The sequence below is a fragment of the Mesocricetus auratus genome, unplaced genomic scaffold (assembly GCF_017639785.1).
Source record: "Mesocricetus auratus isolate SY011 unplaced genomic scaffold, BCM_Maur_2.0 Super-Scaffold_100009, whole genome shotgun sequence".
Lineage (NCBI taxonomy): Eukaryota > Metazoa > Chordata > Mammalia > Rodentia > Cricetidae > Mesocricetus > Mesocricetus auratus.
This window is the reverse complement of record NW_024429193.1, coordinates 81,099,061-81,122,477: the sequence shown is the minus strand read 5'-3', so window position 1 is coordinate 81,122,477 and position 23,417 is coordinate 81,099,061.

The following is a 23,417-nucleotide window of genomic DNA, read 5'->3' as shown; positions in this document are numbered from 1 at the left end:
AGTGGTATTGCTAGATGAATATGAAAGCAGTCTCTTACTTCTTGGATTCTAAGTATGTATGGTCTTTCTTTTTAAATATTAATTATTATTATGTATGTATGCAAGCATGCATGGGTGTGTCCACACATGCCACATGATTGTGGTGAGGTCAGACTTTATGAAGTTGCTTCTCTCATTCTGCCTTGTAAAAAAGATCAACCTAGGGGGTGGGGTAGGGCCAGTCCTATTTAGAAAACAGTCTCCCAGTTGAGCCATTTTGCTAGCCCTGGCTTCCTTTTAGTCTTCTAAGATCAAATTTCTCAAGGCAGAGATAACTGTCATACGAGATACAGGATGTTGGATAATTAGGTGGGACTGCATGTCTTCAGCCACTTTGTCAAGAATTTGGGATTCATGTCACCCTGTGCATTGATCTTGTATCTCATAAACTGTGTCTTTTTGGAACTGTGTTTTTGGCTGATAGTTATATCTTTTTTGTGTGAGTTAGCTTAATTTTAGGACTATCAGTTGCTTTCCCAAGGGTCTCAGCTCATCTAATTTTCTGCTGCATTAATCAGTACCATGGGAATGACAAGTGGCTAAGTTCCAAAATAAACTAGCTGAAGCAAAATTCAGGATGAAATAGTGGTTTCTGTAACTGGTATTTCTGCCTCAGACCCCTTGCTCCTTGTCACCACAGAGTTTCACTTTTCTCTGCAGCTCTTTGATTTCATTCTGCAGGTTAGTTTTATAGTGGCATTTTACTTTGCCAGTGAATTTGCAATGGTGGCCACATCCTATGGGCATGGATTCAGGTTTTCAGATGTGACCACTTATAAGATAGAGGAGGGGCTGTTTGCTCTCTTGGGTTGTGATGAGAGCATTAGAAAGGCAGAGACTGTACCTTCTGGAGTAGGAAGATCACAGTAGTTATTTGCTATTATTTGTGTAAGTGCTTACCTAATAAATACCTAACTATCATTAATCTTGAGTGGACTCATTTAAAGCCCACCTTCAGAGTTGTTATACAGTATAACAGAGAGGACTCCCAGAATCAAATCCATGTGCTGAAGTTGCCTATTGCATATTCTGGGAAAGCAAGGGCAAGTTCCTTTCTATCTGTTCCTAATGTCAATCCCAGTAAAGGATTGTACTTTGGTGACCACATGCCTAGGATGGACCACATATTAAACCCAAAAGGTCTGAGTTATGATCCCATGACAACAGAAAGGACAGAGATGACAACAGAAAAAGGAAATGAGGAAATTTTCAGGACATGTCTCTCCACAAAGATATTAATACATCTTTGTTTTCCTAGGACATTTTTTCTTTTTAAATTCCATTATTGAATAATCCATGCCCTACATTTAATCCTCTTCTTTAGGCTATGTGTCAGGTACAACATTCCAGTTTTATCATGAGGAATGAAGCAACAGTCATAGTACTATATCTAGAATGTTGCTGCAGAGGTACTCAACTAAAAGTTGTGAAACATGATACGTGGGTCCCAGAAGCTCAGTGTGAAAGTTTGAACTGATTCATGACTCCATTTCTTTAATCTTGAAATACAGGTAATAATGTTAGTATTTGTTACAGCATAGTTGTGGGTTATATTCGAAATATTCATGTCCTAGAAGCTTAGCAGTCAAGTGAGTTTTGAAAATGTTGAGAGACTTTGAAGAGGTGTGCTCTAGAATGGATAGGAGGTTCTCAAAACATTTGGAGTTAGCCTTCAGGGGCAACTATGGAAATATTTTCTCACTGTATCATTTTAGCACATACTCTCTCTTTCTCTGTTACAACTTCACCTCCAATTTGGTGATTTAGTTACATGATATTTCAAATTACCTATAAGATCACAAGATTTGAACATTCTGTTGCGAAACCCTTGAATATGCAGAAAACTAAATAATTAATTTTTTAATAAAATAACATCCCTTAGAAGTGCAATTATAGTAACAGAAAAGGATGCAATACACTTCCTTATAAAATCAATTTGATGACTAAGTATTTAGGCTATAGAATAGTAAATGGTATATAGTAAAATTATATTAGCATTAGCTATTATGTTAAGGATATTAATATCTCTAGCACCCAATTTTCTTATACATTATTTGTGCTATCAGTCGCATTTCATCACTGTGATAAACACTTGCAGAAAACAGTTTATAGGAGCAAAGATTTCGTTTCACTAAGAGAATCAGAGTTAATAGTCCAATATCACTTGGCTTGGTGGTTTCTCGTCACCAGTGAGACTGAACTCCATGATGACAACTTGTGGTGCAATGAACCAATGTAGTTCCTGCTGGTCAGAAACAGAATGAGGCAGGGAGCAACTGTGGGCTGGCTATATTTTTCCAGCATCCACCCTAAGTCGCCAACTTGCCCTAACCAGGTCTCACCATCTGCTTTCCATCACTTCCCAGCAATCTCATCACAGTGTAAATCAATATGTATACTGACCCACTGATGAAGTCGGAGTTTCAGTGCCCAATCACTATGCCATACCCCTTCAACCACCTCAAGTTCAAACAGTGATATCTAGAACATCATAGATATTCTGTACACAAGAGTCTTATAAGTGTTTCGTCCATGATGTGACATAGATGTGTGGTGAAAATTACAGAAATCAAATCTGATTAAGTGGGTGGGCCTGAGAAGGATCTGGATCATGTGTAGGGAGAAGTCACAGCTCACCTGCAGAATCCATCCCTGGTGTGAATTTAGAGATCTCATTCATACCAACTGTTGCCTTTCCAGAGTTCTAGCTCATATTAGGAATTTTATATTAGACATCCCAAATTTTAAATTTAGGAGTGTGTGGAGTATGTGTGTGGTGGGTGGTATTTGTGTATGTGTGTGTGCACGCACATGCAATCACTACATAAATTAAATCAAATGCAGAATGTCTTTAGTAAATGAATTGAAAAGCCCTCTTGATTTTACAAAAACTGAAAGTAAAAACCCTGTGGTCTGTTGGATTTCTACTTCATAACTAGAAGTGGAGCGTTTAACTCTAAATAGCACCTCATTTTCATCTAAACACTGGCCTAAAATATGAGAAGACAAAAATGACTCTGAAAAAAAACTCCACTTATCTGTAAATATTTCTGATTTCAGTTGATAGAGTTGTGACCTTATGTGCCGTCTTTGTTTATAAGCTAAGTCTTTTATGTGAAAGGGAATTATGCATAGATTAAGAGTACTTCTACTCTTTCATAGGACCTGGGTTCAGTTTCCACCACACATATTTGTTAAAAACTATATGTGCCTCCTTTTTTATACAATTTTTTAAAATTTAGAAACAATCTTATTTTACATATCAATCCCAGTTCCCTCCCATCCTCCCATACCCCTAATGTTCCCCCCATCCTATCCCCAATCAACTCCCTAGGGAGGGTGAGGCCTTCCATGAGGGGTCATTAAAATGTGTTAGATCATTTGGAGCAGGGCCTAGTGCCCCTCCCTGGGAAATGGGCCCCAAAATCACATCCCTGCACTAGGGATATATCCTGGTTTCACTATCAGAGGCCCCATAGGCTGTTCAATGCTCCTAACTGACATTCATGTTCAGGGGTCTGGTTTGGTCCTATGTTAGCTCCCCAGCTGTCAAACTCGAGTCCATGAGTTCCCATTTGGTCAGGTCAGATGTTTTTGTGGGTTTTCCCAGGGTGGGCTTGACCCCTTTGTGAATCACTTGTCTCTCTCTGAAACTGGATTCCAGGAGTTTGACTCAGTGCTTAGCTATGGATCTCCGCTTCTGTTTCCTTCAGCAACTGGATGAAGGCTCTGTGATGGCATTTAAGGTAGTCATTATTCTAATTATAGGGGACAGGCATTTAAGGTAGCCTCTCCACAATTGCTTCGGGTCCTAGTTAGGGTTATCCTTTTGGATCTCTGTATAATTCCCTAGTGCCAAATTTCTCTTTAAACCTATAGTGACTCCCTCTATTGATGTGTCTCTTTTCTTACTCTCCTCTATTCCTCCCCCTGCTGAAAAAGCCTCTCACAAAATTCAACACCCCTTTATGATAAAGGTCTTGGAGAGATCAGGGATAACAATAACATACCTAAACATAATAAAGGCAATATACAACAAACCAACAGCCATCATCAAACCGAATGGAGAAAAACTCAAGGTAATTCCTCTAAAATAAGGAACAAGACAAGATTGTCAAATATCTTCATACATCTTCAATATTGTACTTGAAGTTCTTGCTAGAGCAATAAAACAACAAAAGTAGATCAATAGGATAAAAATTGGAAATAATGAAGTAAAAATTTAACTATTTGCAGATGATGTGATAGTCTACAAAGAGACCCAAAGAATTCTACCAGGGAACTCCTACAGCTGATAAACACCTTCAGTAAAGTGGCAGAATATAAGATTAACTCAAAAATATCAGTAGTCCTACTATATATAGACAATAAAGGAGCTAAGAAAGAAATCAGAGAAACATCAACCTTTAAATAGTCACAAACAACATAAAATATCTTGGGGTAACTCTAACCAACCAGGTGAAAGACCTGTATGACAAAAACTTTAAGTCCTTAAGGAAAGAAATTAAAGAAGATACCAGAAAATGGAAAGATTTCCCATGATCTTGGGTAGGTAGGATCAACAAAGTAAAAATGGGAATCTTACTAAAAGCAATCTACAGATTCAATGCAATTCCCATCAAAATTCCAGCACAATTCTTCACTGACCTTGAAAGTAATGCCTGTTTTAAGGCATCCAATATCTGACTACCAGTATCAGACATATAAGTAACACATACATGAATGCTTACTAAACATCCATAAACATAGAATAAAATTTAAAAATAATTTTTAAGTTAAAATAACAATTAGAAAACATATTCAACCAGAATTCACAAAACCACTTTAAAAAAACATAATCAGAACATATTTAGAAACTATAAGAAAAGTCTTATAACATTATTGCTTTCGGTAAATAAGAACATTTTCTCTTTTTCCTATTTATGATAATAAGTAGAAGAAAATTTGGACACTTTCCTACACTCTCAAAGGGAGAAACACAGGAAGAAAGGAAGGGAATAGTGTAGGAAGGCAGGAAAATGGCAACACCAAATGAAAAAGGGATCTGAAATTGTTTCTTAATTTCAACGCTCTCATCTTTGTATCTATCACTGAATTCATGACCACATACTTTCCTACTTGCAGGTTAGAATGTTAAGATATGTGTCCTTAGTTCAAAATGCATTTACACTATATTTCAGAATCTATAATATATAATTTAATCATATTAGCTCATCTATTTGCTTAAATGAGTATCAAATTATTTGTCTCTATGTGTCATTTCCCACTCATAACTTAGATTAAAAATGATAGTGTCAAATTTCGATGGTATTCTGTATGTTTAAAACTCTTGTGGTTGGAAAGATGGCTTTGATGGTTAAGGCATCTACTAGCTACTCTTCCAGATGATCCAGGTTCAATTACCAGCACCACATTATGACTGGTCACCTGTAATTGCTGTTTCAGGAGATCCTATACTCTCTTATGCTCGCCACATGCTCCAGGCATACAGGTGATTCACAAAGACACATCAACCTTAAAATAGTCACAAACAACATAAAATATCTTGGGGTAACTCTAACCCCAAGGTATTTAATTTAATATGTGTAACATTCATACACACAACATTTTTTAAACTGGGAGTGGGGGTGATAAAGGGGAGGGGATTAAGGAATGAGAACATGTGGTATTCTTTTCGCATATACAGGATAGTTAATAAAATATCTCAAGATAAGTACCATTGGAGCATGCCAGTGGTTAACTTTATGAGGCAGCTTGGCTAGGCTTTAGAGTGCATACATATTTGGACTACATTATACTGAGAGCTTTGCAACTGCAGATTTGCAACTGCTTTGGAAAATGAGGAAAGTAGTCACCTATGATAATGTGGACTTCTCGCTCCCAGTCAGTTAAGGACCTGTCTACAATAAACGAGAAGTAGGTAAAAACTTCTCTCCCTTTAGTGCTTTCATTGGTACATTAGATTTTCAAAGCATTTGAATCTGGACTAAAACACTGGTGGGTTTTTTGTTGTTGTTGTTGTTTGTTTGTTTTTGTTTTGTTTTGTTTTATGAGTCTTGAGGCCTACTGGTAGTTGAAGTGAAACTTAATCATTATGTCAGTATGTCTTTTATACCCAGCCCTTCAGACTTGGGATGGAAATGCACATTGTTTTCCTGTGTCTGTAGCTTGTTGTCTATAGACTTGAACCCCTCAGCTGTCATAAGTACTTGAGAACATTACTTATTTCATATGTAGGTAAGGAATACATATCGGTGCCATAGAATACATGATATACACATTCATCAGATATGTTGTTAATTCTGGTTTGGGAGAACTCTAAGATAAATTTGTATTTTCTGTCAGATATGAAGCTTAACTTTGGGTCTTACAGGAAATAAGTATTTAACTTGTTTTCACTGTAGATACATTTTGAGGAGGTTTATTTTGTTTAATAACCACACTTTTAATGGGCATATGCAATTAATAGCATGAAAAGGATTGAATTTTGTACCTTCAGTTCAGGAAATGCTTATGTTCCTCCCTCTGTGTTGTGGAAGCCCTAGCCATTTATAAACTAATTTCCTCTGCACAGCTCTCTTTTACGTGCTTTAAGCACTTCATTATTAAAATCATGCCCCATTTATTTAGTTAGCTTTTGGTTGCATAATTCTCAGTATCATTTTGTTAACTACCATCATCAATAAATTTACCATTAAAACAGAAGTACTGTTTTATTAATGGTCAATGTAACAGGCTGTGCATCAGAATGAGTGCTGTTGCACCTTAGTTCATAATGTAAAATAACATAGTTCAATAACTGAAGAATACTGAGCATATTAAAATTCATATTACCCATATAAAAGGATGTATCCATGTCATTACACTGGTACATTTTTCAGTTGTATTACATGTCCCTGGTAAAATCTCTCAGAAATTGAAAGGAAAAATAAGCTATAATAAGAAGTAAGGCATTTAGTTTTATGAAACTTACATTGTTATATTGAAAGTTACATAAGATTTTTGATAGAATTTTAAATTTTTCTTTCACAGTAAATGTATTTTACATACAATAAATCCTGTCTATCGTTTTTCTTTGTTCCACTCCATCCAGTTCCTCACCACCCTCCCATCAAGATCCACCTACTTTCTGTCTCATTAAAAAAGCAGTTTCTAGGAAATAAGAATTATAATATAATGTTATATAATGTATAATATGATAGTATGATGAAACAACATTGGAATAAGACAGAGCAAACAGAAAGAAAAGAGCCAAGAAAAGGGACAGGAAGAAAGGAGAGATCCACTTATTTGTAAATTCAGGAATCCCATAAATGCACAGAACTGAAAAATGTAATATATGCACAAAGGACATATAAGGTAGAAAAGGTGAAAAAATAAGAAAATTTAAAAAGTAAAAGAAAAAGCCCTGAAAAAACATTATGAAACAAGGAACTCACAAGGATGCTGTTGAGTTTATTTGATGTTGGCCATATACTACTATGCATGTGGCCTACCCTTGAAAGTAGTTTCTTTCCCCTAGTGAGATTACCCTGAAGAAAATTTTAAGTAGTTATCAAGCAGAGATAGCTCCTGGGATAGGGCTGGGGTTTGTGTCTGCCTCTATTGGTGCAGAACCATAAAGCCTTGTACACGATGCCTCATTCTCTTTTAGTTCCTAGCTGCATTGGTCCTGTTGTGTTTAGCAAACCATGTTTCCTTGGTGTCCTCCATCTCCTCTAGCTCTTCCATTCTTTCTACCTCCTCTTGCACAGTTCCCCGATACCTGAGAGTAGGGATTTGATGGAGTCATACCATTTAGGACTTAGTGTTCCGAAGCACCTCACTCTCTGCATAGTGTCTTGCTGTGAGTCTCTATCCATTGCCATCGACTGAAGGAAGAGGCTTCTCTGATGGTGGATAGGCAAGGGACTGATCTATGAGTATAGCAGATCGTCAGTAGAAGTTATTTTATTGCTGCAATCCTTTAATAGAAGAGAAGTATTTGTCCTACCCTAGGTACATGAGTTATCTAGTCTCAGGGTCTTGGTCACACGATGGCATAAGGTATGGCTTTTATTTCATGAAGTGGTTTTAATCAAATCGGGCATTGGTTGTTTTCTCCTGTAAATTTGCACCACCGCCGGGCGTTGGTGGTGCACGTCTTTAATCCCAGCACTCGGGAGGCAGAGACAGGCAGATCTCTGTAAGTTCGAGGGCAGGCTGGACCGACAGCCTCCAAAACAATACAGAGAAACCCTGTCTCGTAAAACCAAAAAAAAAAAAAAAAGTTTGCACCACCATTGCAGTATTACATATTCCAGACAGGACACCACGGTAGACTGAAGGGTTTCTAGATGGGTTGCTTGGTGCTTTACTCTCTCTTTTGGCAGCATGTCTAAATAAAGTGGAAAGTTTTAACTGTAACATAGTAAAATTACATATAAGAGAAACAGTTATTACATAAGAATTACAGTTACAATATCAGTCCATTTGTATTTGGCAAAATTAGAATAAATAATCTATTTTTTATTTTATCTATGTGACTCTAAAGTTTTATACTTAATTAAACTTTTATTGTAAAAAAAAAACATTAGTTATGACTATCTTGTTTTAACTCAATCAAAGATGCCCAAAAGGGTAAAATGTTACCTAATGGCCAGAACATCTGACTGCCTGGCCAGTGACCCAAAGTTCTTCTGTAACATTGAAGCATACGTCTTTGGTCTACAGGCCTGGAATATATCAAAGACATATTTTGTGACGCAGGAAAATTTGAAGAACTGTCCTACCTTGTCTTTGTATTGTTTGGAAATTACTTTCTTGACATCTTTCTGGCCCAGTTTGGACAGAATACTGTCAGCAATTGAAATAAGGACAGTTTGTTTGCCCAAAATGACTATATTTTGCCATAAAGAAAGTAAACTATATATGGAGGTGTTTCAGTATCCATCATCTTCTTTGAAGAAAATTGGTATTGTCAGGAGCAGATGTGTCTCACAGCCAAGAAAAGTCTTATATTATCCAAATATTTAAAATGTCATATCTTACAGGTCTTTGAAGTGTTTGAAGACCACTTATCTATATAAATGTATCTGTTTAAGCCTGAAAATATATAAATTATGACTAGAAGTTTGATTATGATAGATGACAAGCTACTAACCTGTATTTCTTAATTATAATTACATTTTTAATGAGTTGCTTTTTAGATTAAAGTAGATTCGATGTTCTACCCTTTATCTACCAATTTCTATATCATGAACCCTTTTCCTTCAGAAACATATCTTTGAATCTAACTCCTTTGTTTAGTTTTTTTTCCTATGACAAATAACAACTTGTAGTCAACCCCCCCCATTAACAATGGCAAACATTCATAATCCATGTTTTGAACATATGAATGCTATTCTCTAGGCTATTTACTGTTGTTTGTGTGTGCAGGTATTTTGTGGGGAACCTTGAGAAAATCAGGATTGCTGTTATGTATTAGCTGGAGTAGTTGTGAGGGTGGACCATCTCACCCAGAGGCTTAAAGCTGTTTTGGATGCAGAAATTTGAGGAGGAGACTGTCCAGGTGATGTGAGATGGGGGAATCACCTGGGCCACCTGTTTTCCTAAGTGTTTGTCCTTTATTATAATAATACACATGCTTTTAAAGGTAACATACACTGGGCGGTGGTGGCACACGCCTTTAATCCCAGCACTGAGGAGGCAGAGGCAGGTGGATCTCTGTGAGTTCAAGGCTGGGCTGGACCGATAACCTCAAAAACAATACAGAGAAACCCTGTCTCGTAAAAACCAAAAAAAAAAGGTAGCATACATTACAAGTTTGGAATAGGTGGTATGTACAAGTCAGTTAAAGATGATTTCTTTGTTTTATGTTTGAACAGATAAAATATGTCTTATGTGTCTTGTAGTGATTTAGGTTTATTTATTTATGTCTATAACCAGGATTTTCAGGGGTCTTCCTCAATTAAACCTGATCATCTTTAACTGAAAGAATCCACAGACTCCTCTGTGAAATTAATGTAACTTCTTCCCATAAAGTAATATCTCTTTTGACTTCCATTTGGAACTCAAAACATTTGTAAATATTATTTTGATTTAGTTCATCAGTTTTCATAATGCAATGTGTCTTAGAAGCTCTTGTACCTTCATTAGCAGTCAGAAAATCTAAAGACAGCACAATAACTTACAGGATCCAGACTCTCAGTATATTTTCTATCTTTGCATGGCTTTTTTCTTTTATATTATTTTATCCTTTTTTAAGGACTCTCTCTCTATATATATAATATATATATATATATATATTATATATATATATATACTGTATGTACCCTTTTTCTTTTCTCTCCCTAGACTTTGTACATTTTTAAACTCACTTTAATCCATTTTGAGTTTTTCCATCTGAATCTGTCTTTAATGTTATCTGTAATCTTTTACTGACTGCATTAGCCTGTAAACTGCTAAGCAGCATGGCTAGGACTTCTACTTCTGTTTTTGTGGATGGTACCACCACACTTCATTCCCTGATAGCGTATCTTCATGGCAGAAGTACCTGGTGAGAGACACGTTTACCACCCCCCTACACACACCTCTGGGGAGTTTAATTTCCATGCTGCCAACACATTGTACAGCACCCACTGCTTACAAATCCCTTTTGAGTGTTCAGTAGGAGGGTAACTTTAATGATCCACACCCATTTTTGCCACTAGCCCTGAGCCAGGACACTGTCTCTCAAAGACGCTGTGATTGACTCCATTTTTGTTTGTTTAGAATCCTTTTGCAAGCTTTGTCTGGGCATGTGTGGAAATTCCGGGTCCATGTTTGAACAATTGTAGTCAACTGTTATTTTCCACCTATCAATTCCCAAGCAACTGACACAGAGGCTTAATATTAATTGTAAATGCTTGGGCGATAGCTCAGGTTTATTACTAACTAGCTCTTAAAACTTAAATTAATCCATTTGTATTAACCTAAAATCTGCCAAATGGCTTCATCTCTCTTTCATCCTGTGCCTCCCCTTCCCCTCCATGTCTTACTGGCGACTACTCTGATTCCACTCTCCTTTCTCGTAGCATTCTCTCTGCCCTGAAAATCCTTCCTAGTCATTGACCCATCAGCTTTTTATTAACAATAAGAGAAGTACATATTTATGGTGTACAAAGATTGCTCCACAGCAATAGGACCAAACAATCCTTTGAATACATGCTTGAGTGTATTTTGAGGTATACTTGTTCCATCTTCATGAGGAAATGCCACACTTAGTTCCATGGTGGATGCAACATTACACTCTCCAATTACCAATGCATGAATGTTCCGCTTACTCTACATCCCCCCACCCCCAGTATGAGCTGTTACCTCTTTTATAGAACTGAACCATATGGAAACACATATGGTAAAATCTCAAAATAGTATTGATTTACACTTCTCTGATTACTACAGATGTTGACAATGTCTTTACAAGTTTCTCAGACATTTGAATTTCTACTATCTGTTTGAATCTATATGTCCCTTTTTAATTAGGTTATTTGTTTACTTAACACCCAGTTTTTTTGAGTTCTTTATACATTTTTGATATTAGCCTCCTATCAAACGTGTAGTTGTTAAAAATTTCCACTCTGTAGCATGCCATTTTGTCCGAGTGATAATGTCCTTTGCCACACAGAAGCTTTTTTGTACCATAAGGTGAATTTATTAATTATTGATTTTAGTTCCCATACTAAGGGTGTTTAGCTCCAAAAGTTTTCACTTGCCAATGTGTTCAATGTTATTACCCTCTTTTCTCTTGAATAAGCCCAGTTCAGTGTATCTGAGTTTATGTGGGGGATATGATCCATGTGGAGTTGACTTTTGTGAAGGGTGATAAGCATGGATCTATTTGCATTCTTTTACATACAGACACCAATTTGGAATTGATTCTCAGTATTCTTGAAGTTATTCCTTGTTTCCTGTCTTCACTCCTTTTTAATTCAGTAGTGAGTTTTTCAGTTTTCATGAGTTTGTAAGTTTCTGTTGTTTCTATTATTGTTGATATCAGCTTTAATCCATGGTGGTTGATAGTACGCATAGCATTCAATTTTCTTCTATCTGTTTAAACTTGCTTTGTGTCCAAGTATGTCATTAGTTTCAGAAAGTTCCTTGAGGTGCTGAGAAGAAGCTCTATTCTTTTATTTTTGGTTGAATTTTTTTGTAAATGTTCATTAGGTCTCTTTAGCATATGGTGTCATTTAGTTTTATGGTTTGTTTTTGTTTTGTTTTTTGTCTACATGACACAGCCATTGGAAATTTTAACCTATTGAAGACACTGACTATCAATGTTTGAGGCTGAATATGTGATTTAAGTTGTACTATTATTTTCTCTCTAAATTTGGTGTATTTGTATTTAGTGTATGTTTAGAATTGCATGCAATATTCTTTTGTGATTTTTTTATTAGTTCGTAGTGTTCTTTTCTATTTCTTGTTTTGAGTTGAAGTCTATTTTATCAGCTATTAAGTGGCTGTATCAGCCTTTTTCTTGGGTTCATTTAATTGGAATATTTTTTTCTATCCTCTTACCCTGAGGTAAGTTGTGGTTTTTTTGGATTCAGGAAATTGCACTGCCCATTGATAACTCTTAATATCAAGGTTTTAATTAGCAATAAAAAGACACAGAGTAGCAGAATGGGTGCTAAAATGATTGATGCTGAGAGTTGTCAATAAGGGAGGGTTATCAATGAACTGTGTTTCTTGATTCTCATTATTTTGTAGTTATTGTGTATTCCTATTGCACCCTTTTGATTTTTACTCCTTGTGCTTTCTCAGGTGTGGTTACTTTCTTCAGTATGAAGTTGTGTTTCAAGCACATTCTTTAGGAGAGATTTGAAAATTTGGACTCATTTGTATATATATATATATGTATATATATATATGCTTAAATTTCATCTTATCATGAAGTATCTTCTTTTCTCCCTCTATTGTTATTGAAAGTTTTGTTGGGTTTGGTAGTCATGGATCACATCTGTTATCTCTTAGAGTTTGTAGATTATTTGGCTAGGTCCCTTAGGTTTTTAGAGTCTAATGGACAAGCCAGATGATATTCTTATAGATCTGTGTTTTTGATACTTTGTCTTTTTCCCTTGTAACTTTCAACATTCGTGAATTTTTCTGTATATTTAGTATTTGGTTTCCTCATGTTGTTGGGATTTCTTTTCTGGTCCAGTACATATGGGATTCTGTGTGGTCCTTGAACCTTGATAGGCTTCTTTAGGTTTTATATGGCTTTGTTGAAAATATTTCTTTGGCATTGATCTGGTTTTCTCCTAATTCCTGCATTGCTATCATTTGTCTTTGGTCTTTTCTAGTTCTCAGATTTCCTGGATATTTTGAGGTATGTGTAGGGTAGAATATTTTAGATTTGGCTTTTTCTTTAACTACACTTAAATCTATCTTGTCTTCCATGCCTCAGATTCTCTCTTTCAGCTCTTGTATTTTGTCAGTAAGACTTGCTTCTGAGGTTCATGTCAAGTTACTAAATCTCTTATTTCCAGATTTCCAACAGTTTGGTTTTCTTTACTGAATGTATTTCCACTTCCAGGTCTTGAGCACTGTTATTAATTTCTGTCTTTCCTTTTTAATGTAAATTAGAAACATGTCAATCCCAGTTCCCTCTCCATCCACTTCTTCCTTGCTCCCCACCAACCCCCTGTCCCATCCCCTTTCTGCTCCCCAGAAGGGTGAGGCGTTCATTAGGGGATCTCCAAAGTCTGTCACATCACTTGGAGCAGGACATATACCCGCCCCCGTGTGTCTAGGCTGAGAGAGTATCCCCCTACATGGAGTGGGATCCCAAAGTCCATTGTAACAGATTTTGATATGTGATCTTGTATTTGTTGAGTGGGTGTTCTTTGGTTTTGTGTTGCCCTCTCTGTTTCTTGGGAGAGTGGGGTGTCCGTATATTGCCTAGAATGTTTTTATAGTTATAGAGAGCTGGTACTTAGAAATGGTAATGGTCTAGAATGTGATGGGACTGTGAAGGTCCATGGGAGGGAGGAAAACAGAGTGTTCCATCAGGATCTGCCTAGTGCATACAGAATGAGCAAAGTCCACAGCGCACACTCTGCTACAGATCTGGAAATGAGACAGCATGTTTGGATTGGGAGGAGAGGAGAGAGAGATCTGAAGTTTACCTACCTGCCTTGCTTGCCCACTTGCTGCTTTGGCAGACATTTCTGGAAATGTCATAGGGAATTCCTTGTGTATTTGGGTGCTGTGACAAGGGCAAAAGTGCTGGAGGTTTGGAGAATATCTGTATGATCTATTGTAGATAGGAACAGAGAGAAGGGGAGGCCATCTAAGGTAGTTAATACAGAGCTGGTGATGAGTCAGAGTTATTGGACTTGGAGAAGAGGAGGGAGGAGTGAAGGACTGTAGTTTGCCCATGGGCTCTTCTGACCTGAGTGATCTTTGGGTTTCCAGGAGTTGGGGGTTGGTATAAAGAAAAGTGTAAGGTAAAAGGCACGGGGAAAAGATTTACATGATCCTCTGGGCTTGGAGACAGAGAAGAAGGGGCTGTCTCAGAGGTGGTTTGCTGCAGAGTTGAGAATGAGTGTGGGATATTGGACCTACCTGCTTCTCTGGCTGGCCACATAATACATTTTTAATGTTGTGTCTTTGAGCATAAAATTAAAAATAGAATATGTCCAAGGTGTTAGAATTTCCCATAGTTAGGCATCTTCAAGATAATATTGTAATTATTATCATATAATCCAAAAGTCCCATTCTAAGAGTTAAATAAACTAAGGAAAATAAAACTGACATGTCAATACTGGCTAATTCAGTAACAGTCTAAAGACTTAAATCTAATTTGAGTGACTTAGGGATAAATTTTTCAGAAATGCAGTTTTTAAAGGTTAGCAGAGGGAAGATGAGTTAAATTATGGAAAATACGATGTTTGTTTCAGATCACTGGGGATGGATGTATTATTAAGAAATGTAATAAAGGCAGTGGCAATCTCAGGGCAAGATACCATCCAGATAAACTTTTAACTTGTAAAAAGGAACTAAGAAAAGCTTAGAGTCATGTGTGGTGGTGCACACCATTAGTCTCAATACTTGGAAGGTAGAAAAGAGTAGATCTGGGTCACTCTCATAGTTAGTGGCACTATTAGGAGGTGTGTCCTTGTTGGAGTAGGTAAGGCCTTGTTGGAGGCAGTTTGTCATGATGGAGGCTTTGAAGTATTGTATATGCTCAATTCATGCCCAGTATTTCAGAACAGTTCCTGTTGCCTTTGGAAAAAGGTAGAGGAATCCCAGTTCCTTCTTTATCACCATGTCTACCTGCATCCCACCATGATGATAAAAGACTAAACCTCTGAAAACAGAAACAACTGCAATAAATGTTTTCGTTTTTCAGAGTTTCTGTGGCCATGGTGTCTCTTCACAACAAAAGGAACTCTAAGACTAGGGAGTAATAGAATTTAAGATCCCAACAATGTGAAGGAGGCCCATAAAACAATGTCTTCTAACATAACATAGCCCATCCACTAATTAACTCAGAGCAGCTATAGTTATCTGAATAGGCCCTGCATAAAATTGGAGTAGTCTGTCAGCTACTGAAATAATGGTTTCTGGTTGACAGGAAGTCATTATCTTTAATGGTGTATCCCCTGATTACTCATCCTAATATGAATAGATATACACTCATGTCCATGTCCTGGTTAAACTTTGTGCACCACAGAACAAAACAAGAACAAAAAGGCATGCTAACGGGAGGCTGATTGGCTGGGATAGGATAGGGTTTTGTGGAAGGGAGGGGAATAAGAAAGAGGGATACATGTGACCAGAGTGTGTTATACATATGTATGACATTGGTAAAGAGTAAATTAATTAAAATTTTAAAAGCTTCCCCTTTTAAAAAAGAATGGTATTAATTACCTTAATGATTTTCTTTTTGAGGAGGAACAATAGCTTAAAGCCTTATTAAAAGTTAATTGGTACCTTTTTATGACATAACATGATAGCTGTAGTTTTCCAGTACTTTCGTAGGTATTTCTTCATGAATATCTTCCTCAGAGGGGAACATAAAGTACTTCTTGTTTGAGAAACATAACAAAAATGTCAGGGCTTAGGCCAGGAGACAATCTTCTCTGAGTCATCCATATGCCTGTTGGAAACAGCTGCTGCTTTTGGCATAGAAGTCTCCTGGGATGAGTACTTGACAGACACTAATTGCCTATTATGTCTTGCTCCTTCTCTTATTCCTCTGATAAGAGCAACAACCTGAGTCTTCAGTAGATTTTGCCCTTTTAGCATAATAATAATAATGCAGTTCCACTTAAGAATGAACACAGCAACAGGGATCGTTACTTAATCCTAATTCTTAACTCACTGAGAAGAATCTATGCCATGCTTTTATAAGCAATTCTTACTGCAAAAAGCCATAACATATATTTGGTTTTTCAGAGTCTGATTTTCTCAATCAGCAAAATATTACATTATTTCATGCTTTTTTACAATTTTAAAACATGTTTCTTAATATCGATAATTTTGCCCTGTATGTCTTCTCAAATACCTGCTCTCTTTATTTCTTTACCTTTTTATTTTTAATTATTTTATTTTTGTTTGCTTGACAGAAGTTTTCCAGGCTGTCCTCAATCTCCTGATTATTGATCCACATGCTAATGCTGGAACTACAGGTGAGATACATATGCCTAGCACCTTACCTTTTTTATTTAGACTCCTGCCTAGTTTTCTCCTATGTTAGTGGCACTTGCTTTGATAATCTAACTTCCTTGATTTTTTTATTATTGATAATATCGTAGCCTCTTCTATTATTCAACACGTATGTTACTTACTCATGTCACACTAAATGTTCACCAGAGGCCATCATTTGTGGGTTTTGTTTGAATTTAATAAGTGGAAATTAGAGGTAAGTGGCAGAATACAGATATTTGGCAGTGCCAAGATGACTTAAGAACCTGAGAGTTTAGTGGCCCAAGGTATGAAATGTCTTGAGGAGCAGACATTAAAAAGAAAAAGGACTGATCTCAGAACTGATGGTTCTTATGCTGACAAATTCAGTTGGAAGCTCTGTTACCTCACCTCACAGTATGGTGACTGGGAAGAAAATTCATACACATCATCTTTCTCTTCCTTATATAATCCATGTTTGTAAATAATCAATAAGTAATGCTATACCTACACTGAGTTCTGTGACTGCCTCTTCCTTCCATCGTTCTAATTAAAACTCATCAATTCAACTTCTTCTCGTTATTTGGCCTTGTCTGATTAACATGATATTCTGCTGATACATTCTACTTATTCAAAATTAATTTTATTCATTTTGTTAGCTAAAAGTAAGCACTTATTTTACATTTCCTACCTGGGAAAGAAATTCTTTCTAATTTAGTTGTGGTCCTTGGTACTACTTGAATGCTGGTACCAATGGTTAAGATAAGAAAACTAAAGGCTCTGTGTGTTTGGTATTTATCTATTATTTCATTTAGACCATTTCATTACCCTCATTGGGACCTATCTAGTCTTTGCTACCTTCCTTTATTCCTCCCTTCTTTGTTTCTTAATCATGTTCAAAGCCATTGATAATAGCTCTAGATTTTGTAGGTGACATGGATAAAAAAGGGTGCCCTAATATTCTAAAGTGTATAAACTTCAAAATATATCTCCTGACTCTGTTGTCAGCTCACATCCAAGAGTTTCCTCAGTAGGGCATATCATCATTGTTTCAAAAAGAAAGTAAACCTAAACCAACTTGTGAGCATAAACTTCACTAAATACAAATTTAAAATGAGGTGAATTGTGCCATATATGTGGCAAACTCAAAACTGGATGGTAAAAAGGCAGATTTCTTCTCAGAGCTTTTACATTATCATTTAAAGAAGAGCATAACAAAGCACTTTATGAAAGTTGTTAGGTGAGAACTAATGCTGTGGATAAACAGAAAGTTGGAAAAATGAGATAGACATGTAGATGCTGTTGCAGAGAGAATGCGTGGATATGCAAGTAGAAATTGTTTTCTACCAAGAGGTTAAGTAAAAAAAAACTTACTGACATGAGTGTGTCACACTATTTTGCATACATGTGAATGAATAGAGTTTCAGGAGAGTAGAATAAAATAGCAAGTTTCATTCCCTGTTGCAGATGTATATTCAGAATGCTTAAGTGATAAGGACCATTGGGAGTCATGACATAGAAAACCACTAGAATTATAGGTAGTGAGCTCGTGAAGATGTCTACAGCTAAGACAGAGTAGTGGCTTAGATGACATAGTAAGAATTTAGGAATCATTTTCAGTATGTTTAAGTATGGTATAAAAGCACTTACAGATTCTAAACGGGAGAAATATTTTGTTTTATTATTTAGTAGTCAAGAAACTATAATTCACATGGTCACTTGGTGAATAAAATACATGAGGCAAGAGCATCAGACTTCACATGCTGCAGATAGTGTTCATGTCATACAGGAAGATGACTAATGGAGTTATGTGTAGGTGGAGATTTCTTTCCTGGACACTAATCACGAGTAAACACACCAAGGCTTATATTAATTACAAACGCTTGGTCAATAGCTCAGGCTTATTACTAAATAGTCTTTATAATTTAAATTAACCCATTTCTTTTTTTTAATTTAAATTAGAAACAAGCTTGCTTCACATATCAATCCCAGCTCTCTCTCCCTCCCCTTCCTCTGGCCTCCACCAACCCTCCCAACCCCCACCTCAGTCCCCTTCCACTCCCCAGGGAGGATGAGGCCCTCCATGGGGGATCTCCAAAGTCTGTCATTTCATGTGAGACAGGGACTAGGCCCTCCCCCATGTGTGCAGGCCAAGAAAGCATCCTTCTATGTGGAATGGACTCCCATAATCCATTTGTATGCCAGGGATAAATACTGATCTACTACCCTAGGCCCCATAGATTGCCGAGGCCTCCTCACAGATGCCCAAGTTCAGGGGGTCTGGATCAGTCCCATGCTGGCCTCTCAGCCATCAGTCTGGGGTCCAAGAGCTCCCCCTTGTTCAGGTCAACTGAAATTAACCCATTGCTATTAATCTATGTATGTATTGCTTAACCTGTCCTCTAGAATGCCTTTTTCCCTCTGTGTCTCAGGAATACTTCACTGACTCTGCCCTTCTTCCTTCCACTAGGCTCAGTTTGGCCTCCCGCCTACATTTCCTGCCTGACTCCTGGCCAGGCAGTGTTTTATTAACCAATGAGAGTAATATATATGCTCAGTGTAGAGAGAATTATTCCAAATCAGTGATGTTAGCAGCAGAGGAGAAAATAAGAACAGAATCCAAAAGGGGTCACTCTGGTTATGAGAATAGATTTGTGCTTTAGCAGAAAGAGAAAAGAAATTCAATTAAAAGTTATCAGCCATTAGTAATGATATGAGTGATCATGCCCTTTAAATTTTCATCTAATAGGGAATGTTAAAATACAAGAAAATTTGAGGTAAGATGTTTTAAATCGAGAAATTGTTTGGAGCTGGGAGCACAACAGACTTGAATTAGAGATGATTGTGGTTTTCACTAAGTGAGTCAAGTTAATCTGGGATCATGTTTGCCCAAGTTTCTTACTTTAAATATTTTCACATGGAACATAAGATTTTGGTTTAGATGTGAAAGGCAAAGTTGAAACTGTAGCCACATTCCTCTTGTGTTTAAAAGTGTAGTACGGAGGGAAGAGAACTCCAGTGCTTTGTGTACATACTCACATTCTTTGGCTCAACTTGCTGGTGTGAATTACTAGGTAGAGCTCTTCAAGTTAAGAAGCATCAAAACTAAGACAATTACATGGGAACAGAACATTTTTTCATGGATTATTTTTGTAATTGATAGAATTGTATTAGGAATGTACCACATTAGGAAGAAAATAGACCAGGATTCCAGATACTGCTAAGCAAACTTTCACCAGAGAGAATGAGTACAGTTTCACAAAGTTCTCATTGGTCCTGAATCCTTCCGATGCTGGCTGTTCTTCTGAGAGGCTATAGTTTTGATGGGTCTGTTAAAAATAGCCCTTAGCTAGACACACGCCATCCATCAGAAATAAGTGGATCACTCAGCACCTTCTTCTTGTTCCCCATCTTCTTTTCTCTGGGTGCTTTTCCAAATACTGATGGGTCCTTGGCCTTTGGTTGTAGGTATAATACTGATATCTACTCAGAAAAAAGTAATGATCCTAAAAACATGATATGCAAGCCAGGCATATATTTATCGTTTCAGGATTGTGCTTCTATTACTGAAAATAGATGTGTTGCACTGAGTCTCCATGCTGTGCCAAGCTCTTACAAAACACAATCCAGATCTTATATCAGTTAATCCTGGCAAGAATAGAATAAGGCAAAGCAAATCTGTCTTATTCCATTTTTTTAGTTAAGTAAGGTTAACTGTAATGAAATTAAGCAAATTACTCAATCAAATAGCAGAATAAAGATATGGACCTGTGCTCCCTGCCTCTAAAGTCTGGCCTCACTGCATGAAATTTCTCCCATGATCTTAGGAAAATCTTACAGAATTCTTCTCTCTTACAAATTTCTAGGAGTCTGCAACTGGCGGCTTTGAAACTGCACTCTGCTGTCGCTCCTACACACTTTGAAATCTTAAAAGAAAAGAACTCACAGTAACTCATGATATTTCAAAGAATTGAAAAGATTTTGTTTCTAAATAGAAGTAATGGATATATCTTTAAAAAAATCACTTGAATGAGCTATGTAACTTGGAAGAGAAAGCAGAGTCTTATATCAGAAAAGCTATTTCAAACACTTCACTGTAAGAGGCAAAACGGCTTTGTATCAGAACAGAAACTGTAGTCGCTGTAAAACACCTCTGCAAACTGATGTTGCAGCTTAATGTTCTGTTGGTAGAATAGGGTGTGGCTGTTCTACACAACTACAACCTGTTCTGGAGAGATTTCTAAGTACTCACAGATGAGAATTAGAAGGTGAATGCTAAGGGCAAGAGATAGGTTTCCCTAAGAGTCTTTTGCAGACACTGAAAGATCTGTGTCTCTGATGACCTAGGTGAAACTGAAGTAGGGTAGCATATGGATCAAAAGAAACCCAGTCGAACAGTAACATGTAGTCACAAAAACATATAGGAACTGATATATAAGCACATATCATGTAAAGAAAGAAATAAAGAAATCACAGGCTTCGTGGTAACAAGGAGTATCAGAAATCTCTCAAGTTACTAGGACAAGGTGAAAAATTAGAAGAAACATCATTAGACTATTTTCAAGAAAGATCTAAAGAAGAAGAAAATACAATTTCATAGGGTCTCCTCCAAGACACAACTAGAAGCCACCACCAGTCACTACTTGCTGCAAGGTGCTAATTGCATGAGAACTGGGTCACTGAGAGTGGTCAGAGAGGTACTTCTATCTGACATGGGTGCAATGCAAACAGTGAGCTGGGGAGTGACATCACTCTGGATGAAATATGAGCAGTTAGACACAGGAAGGTAACTGGTTGTTGGTAAGAGGCATAAAAGTGAAATGAAACCCAAGTGAGATTCTATATGGATACTCTGGTGTAAGAATGTCCTCCTTGGGTGGCTGGTCAATATCATGAGATGCAGAACTTGCTACAGTTGGACTGCAAAGACAAATGGAAAGATATCATCCAGTGACAAAAGTCAACAGAGTTTTAGGTAGAAATTTCACCCCCTTTCAGAGTATCAGTCAAGAAAGCCTTGTGTGGAAAAACCAATTACTAGAAAACAAGAAAGGTATTCTATCAAGTAATAGAGGAGGTTCTCAGATTGTGACTGTCCAACAGAAGATAGAAGCCTACACAGAAACACTACTCAAAGGACATGCTGGCATGGTTTGTTTGAATTACTAAAGCTCAGTCTTTTTAACTGCAGAGATTGCCCCATCTTCTGTGAAGATTCTTGAGCCATAAATGGAAGAGATGTAATGGAAATACATCCATTGGAGGCTTGGCTTTCCACAGTCTTCTGAGTTTTGCATCATGTCCTGTGATAATTTTGTGTTAGTCCCCTTTGTTATAAAAAGAAGCTTCTTTGATGAGAGGTGTTTGTAAGTATCAATTGTAGAATGTTGTAAGGAATTCAAAGGAAGGAAACCTGGAGAGGCTGGAGGGTATAAATCAGTGGGAAGTAATATAATTCTATTTCTATTATATAAAAGACAACAAGAGGAGGATGAAAATTCAGCACAAGTAGAAAGACACACCAAATAAAGTGAAAACATCTTTGACTTTATTTATTTTTGGAGAATTTTTATTTTATTTTATTTTCATACTTTAATTATTTGATTTTACAATTTTATACATGAATTATTCTTACTTTAACCACTTGTTTTTTGTTTCATTTATATTTTTCTGTTCATTCTCAATAATAATTTTGATGCAAATGACCTCAAATCAATATTTTAAAGGTACATAATACCAACAGAATTAAAAAGCAAGGTCCAACTATATGCAGATTCCAAGAAGCTGACTTCACTGTTATAATAAATACGGGAAGTCAACAATCAGAAATCAATTTGCTGAGAAAATAGAAGCAGAAATAAAGCTGGTAGGGATTTATTTAATGTCCATTACAGTAGATTTCCTACCACAATGAAGGCATAAATGAAACTGTTGCATACCACTAATAAACTAAAAAAGAAATGCAAAGGTGTTCAATAGATGTTGTGGCTCCAAACTTCATGATAAAATACTAAATTCAAAATGATTCTAATACAATATTATTGACAATTCATTATACTACTATAAAATTTAGTGAGGGTTCTCTAACTAAAATTCATCCAAGTAACTAGTGAACTAAACCATGCAATATGATCAAGTAGATTTAGTAGTCTTCTACAGAAGAGTCCATACAAAGCCTTCTTTTCAATGGTCCTTGGATCCTTCTGAAGAGTGTTAGCATTATATGCCACAAAAAAAAATCTTACCAGATAAAAATGCCCAAAGTATCTTTTTATATTTTAGCAATTATAGTGGAACAAACACAGAAATGATCAGAACAGGAATCCACGGAAATGGTACAAACACTTGAACACTGAGAAATACCCTGATGAATTAACAAAGGTCCTTGAAAAAGCCAGGAAGTACATTGGAACACTTATGGAATCAACTGAAAAAGATAGCACAATTCACCAGAAGGTCTTCAATATGGCAGAGGTGGTACTAAAAGGAAAATTACCATACAGGGCTCAGAATAAAATCAGAAAGCACTCAAATACATACTCTAGCAATTTTATTTATAATTAAAGATAAAATAAGACCAAGTCTTATTGTAGAAAATAACAAGGGACAATAAATATTAACACTGAAAATAATAGAATGGAGACTGCATGAGGCATCAGTCAAGCAACAAGTTGAATCAATGAATAAAATAAGCAAGATTGACAAACTTTTAGTTGAACCACCAGAAAGAA